Consider the following 4,832-nt stretch of genomic DNA (forward strand, 5'->3'; position numbering starts at 1 on the left):
AACTTTGTTAAAAATATACCAAAAGGGATAGAAAACTTCAAACAAGCACAAGATAAACTAATTCCATCTTTGAGATGCAAATATATATGCACAATATAGATGCAAAAAATATTTTAAAAATTAGCACATCCACTCTAGCATGTACTATGACAGTGTTTTTCCTGCCGAACACATTTCTTTCTCACCACCAACCCCTAAACTTCTTTCTGTAATGCTACTTTCTTTAAGGAATTGTTCTTCCCCTATTCTGGAAGAGCCCACACTACTTCTGCTCAACCATGGAGTAGACATGTGACCTAAACCAGACGAATAAGATTCTCTCTGCTTGAAATTTAGTTCTTGAAAACATCATAAGGTGGTCACTTCTTCTCAGCTTGGCGTTTGGCTGGTGGGGACCCACACAGGTTCGACATGCGTATCAAGAAATATTATTTCTATTTGGGGCCCATCTACCCTGGCCACGGCATGATGTTTGTCCGCAACGATTGCAAGGTGTTCAGATTTTGTAAATCTAAACGGCATAAAAAAGTTAAAAAAGAAGCACAATCCTTGCAAAGTTAGGCAGACCAAGGCATTCCGGAAAGCAGCTGGTAAAGAGCTTACAGTGGATAATTCATTTGAATTTGAAAACATAGAAATGAAATGAACCTATCAAATTCAGTGAGAGCTATGGAATAAAACCATTGATGCAATGAAGAGAGTTGAAGAGATCAAACAGAAACGCCAAGTTAAATTTATAATGAACAGATTGAAGAAAAATAAAGAGCTACAGAAAGTCCAGGATATCAAAGTCGTCAAGCAAAACATCCATCTTATCTGAGTCCCTCTTGCAGGCAAAGGGAAGCAGCTGGAAGAGAAAATGGTACAGCAGTTACAACCGGATGTGGACATGAAGATGCTTCTTAAACATCTCTGTAACCATTTCTTGATGTACTTTTGAAAATGTCCTTTGGAGACTTGGAATCTAACATCCGTAATATCTGATGTTTTGCAGATAGTAATGTAGGAAAGATATATTTTAATCACTTTTCATTTAAGGGATCTTATGTAAAAAATAAACCAATAATTTAGTAGTTCCAAGTCTCCAAAGGACATTGATTTACATAGGTACATCTATCAGTGAAGATTTCACGTGAAAATTCTACTTATAACTATAGAAGTGAATTGTGGATGTTAAATGGTTATGCCATTTGGATAATGGTAGTAGACAGCATTTGTATAATAATGAATGGCAAAAATTCATGGCCAGTGATGTGTAAAATAAAATATTCTTTGCAGTAAAATATTCCCTTTATTAATGTTACAGAAGGGGGGATAAAACAAGGAACTAACAATTTGTATGACAGCGTCAAATATTATTGTGATTTTAGAATTTCCTGTTTTGGTTTATTTGCATCTTAGAAGAGCATAATGACATTGCTTGATGAAGCCTAATTATGCTGGACTGTTTTGACCTGGTTTAACCCTTCTGATAGGTAGTTGTGGATGCTGGGGATGAGAACTGAATAATCTTTGCCTGGAATGGCATTACACTCTAGAATTTCCACTTCAGAGAATGCTCGGTTCTAACCTGTGATTCCTGGTAGAACAAACTTTATTTTTCTAGCCTAGCAATGATCTAGAAGCAGATGAGTCCCAGTGCCTTTTAAAACTTTATTATGTGGTTTTCCTTTAAAAAGCTCCTAATTGTTTTTGGAAAGTAGAATTTATGGGTACAACATTCTGTTCATTATTTGGACATAAAATGAAACCATTTTAAAAGTAAAAAAAAAGAAGAAAACATCATAAGGTAATAAAGGTAATTGGAGGAATATGATATGATGGTGTCGTAGGAGCAACGCGATCTGCTAGTTTCTGCTGCTCGGCTCCTCCAAGCAGTCTTGGTTCTCCTTGCACTTCCATTGTTCAGCTCTTTGTTTCTTCAAAATATCCCCACTATATTTTCAACACACTCCTCTTTTATTGCTGTTAAATGCTATTAGTCATTATTTGCCACTAGAGAAATTCAATTCAAATGATTAGAATAGCTAGAAATAGCGATTTACTTACCTGGGCAGAATAGCGTTTTACCTACCTGGGTATATTAACCTGGTAGAAAAATTATGCAATACCAATAGAAGCAAAAAAAAAGCACTAACGTTTAATGCTTCATCTTTAAAAAAGAAAACTCTTAGTAAAAACTAAAACTAGAAGGCGTTTTCCTTAACTTAAGGATATTTGCCAGAAAGCATCATAACTTGGTGGTGACATTTAAAGTAACTTCATGAAAGTCAGGATAAGGCAGCTACCTTCTATCAGTCCTACTACTCAACATTGTCCTAGAGGCCCTGGCCAGAGCCTCTAGGTGCCACTGAGGTAAGAAAAATCAAGACAGAAACAAAATTATCTGCAATTCTTTTAATAACCTTGTAACTAAAGTAATGTCTTCAGAATCATTTAGTACACGATCTTTACCCTAATTGTTGAGGGGCAGATAGGGATAGAGATTATCATTTGATTTTACAAAAAGAAAAAATGCAGTAATATTTTATTTGCAAATAAGATTAATTTTGGGGGGAGCAGAAAAGATACCAAGTCTTTCTATGACTGCAAAGCCATGATGGAAAAAAAAATGGTGAAAGGTAAGTTTCAAAGGAAATTTTTTCTTTTTCGGGGGCTTCAGAAGAAAGGGATGCAAGAAAGCGAAGCCGGCAAATGTCGTCCCAATTTTCCCTTTTGAGCAAGAAAAGAGACAGATATATAAGATAAATGAGGATAAAATTGAGGACAGAGAGGTCTTATGTCTCCTGTTTCCCATCTGCGGCTCTAGGCAGAGTCCAATTCATAGGTTACCTGTATGAGGCCATTCTCACATTGCTATAAAGAAATGCCGGAGACTGGGTAATTTATAAAGAAGAGAGGTTTAATTGGCTCATGGTTCTACAGGCTTTAGAGAAAGCCTGGAGCCACTGTCTGTTCAGCTTCTGGGGAGGCTTCAGGAAACCTACAATCATGGCAGAAGGTGAAGGGCGGGCGGGCACGTTATGCGGCTAAAGCAGGAGCAAGGGAAAGGAGAAGGGGAGGCGCCCACACACTTTTAAACAACCAGATCTCGCGAGAACTCGCTGTCATGAGGCTAATACCAAGAGGATGGTACCAAACCATTCAATAGAAATCTGCTCCCATGATCGAATCACTTCCCACCAGACCCCGCCTCCAACATTAGGGATTATAATTGAACATGAGATAGAAATGAGGACACAGATCCAAACCATATCATTACCCAAAACCATAACGGATTAAAACACATTAAAGTGAATTGGAGATACATGCAGAGTGAGGCATTGATAGTTTTCACAGGCCACCATCAACTCCTATCCGGTAGGACACTAGATTCAGAGGCTGGGAACCTGACACCTGAGAGCAGAGGCTGGGAGGGACTATCAAGCCAGAGGGTCAGGCAGAGAATGAGGCTGAGACTCAGGGGTGCAGCCAGCAAGAACTGAAGGAATCGCATGTTGAGAGGTCAGGGGCAGAGGGACTGGGGCCTGTGGGAAGGGGTGAGTATGACCACTGCATCCAGAAGCATTAATAAAGTGAAAAAAAAAATGAGCTGTAAATTCAGCATCCAGAAACTACAGTACTGAAATCCATCAGAGCAAAGATGTCACCACAGAGAAGACAGAATAAGAGCATTACACCCATCTAAATCCTCCTTCTCATCCCACCACTAAGACAGGGCAATTTTCCTCATATACCCTGACCCTATCTTGGTGAAATTAAAAGGGAACAGGCCAGCTCTCCATTTTGTTTCTTTCCCTGGAGAGACTGAGAACACACTAAAGAGACTACTTCAATTGTTAGATTGGAATACATGACACTGACTGTTTTGTTGTTGTTGTTGTTTGTTTGTTTTTGAGACACAGTCTTACTCTGTTGCCCAGGCTGGAGTGCAATGGCACGAGCTCGGCTCACGCAACCTCCACCTCCAGAGTTCAAGCGATTCTCCTGCCTCAGCCTCCCAAGTAGCTGGGATTACAGGAGCCAGCCAGCACACTTGGCTAATTTTTGTATTTTTAGTAGAGAGAGATGGGGTTTCACCATATTTGCCAGGCTGGTCTCGCACTCCTGACCTCAAGTGATCCACCCACCTCGGCCTCCCAAAGCGCTGGAATTTCAGGTGTGAGCCACCGTGCATGGCTGACACTGACTGTTTAATGTTAACTTTTAAATGTTTTTGCTGCTAACTAGCAAGCCAGAAAACCAGATCAATTCCACACACAATAAATAAATTACATTTCCTGTCAAAATAAGTGGCAAGATAATATAAATGTTATAAACCTGGGTCGGTCTACCAAAGAACTACAAGATGATCAACTGGAAAATTGTCTTAGAACAAAGAAGAGAATCAAGTAAGGTGGCCAGATAGGTCTACATATAAAAATCAGAAGTTTTACAATATATTAGAAATAACCAATTAGAAATATAATTTTTTTAAAAAGATCCCATTCATAACATACTCTCCTTACGAGATGTGCCATATCGTATTTAAAAAACGATAAAATATTACTTTAGAGTGTGAGAGAAAACCTAAATAAATGAGACATTGCATGATCTTGGGTGTGAAGATTTTATTTTTAATGTCAAATTTCCAAAACGATTTTTCACTTGAAATTGACAAAATGAGCCTAAAGCTTGTTTGGAAGATTAGTCAATAAAATGCACTTCTTCTCCAGAGTAATGACTAGGAATTTCTACCACCACAGGGAAAGGAGCTACGTATGCCCTCCCATCCCAGCTGACTTTCCAGCCCACCTGTCTCGCCCACCCTCTGGACTCAGCACCTGTCCCTC

General features: G+C 39.0%; 1 pseudogene; it reads left to right on the top strand.

The window, feature by feature from the left end:
* The first annotated feature begins 411 nt into the window (after window positions 1–411).
* LOC126958933 (probable ribosome biogenesis protein RLP24) lies at window positions 412–940 on the top strand (annotated as a pseudogene).
* The last annotated feature ends 3,892 nt before the right edge of the window (window positions 941–4,832 follow it).

This window comes from Macaca thibetana, chromosome 1 (genome assembly GCF_024542745.1).
Source record: "Macaca thibetana thibetana isolate TM-01 chromosome 1, ASM2454274v1, whole genome shotgun sequence".
NCBI lineage: Eukaryota > Metazoa > Chordata > Mammalia > Primates > Cercopithecidae > Macaca > Macaca thibetana.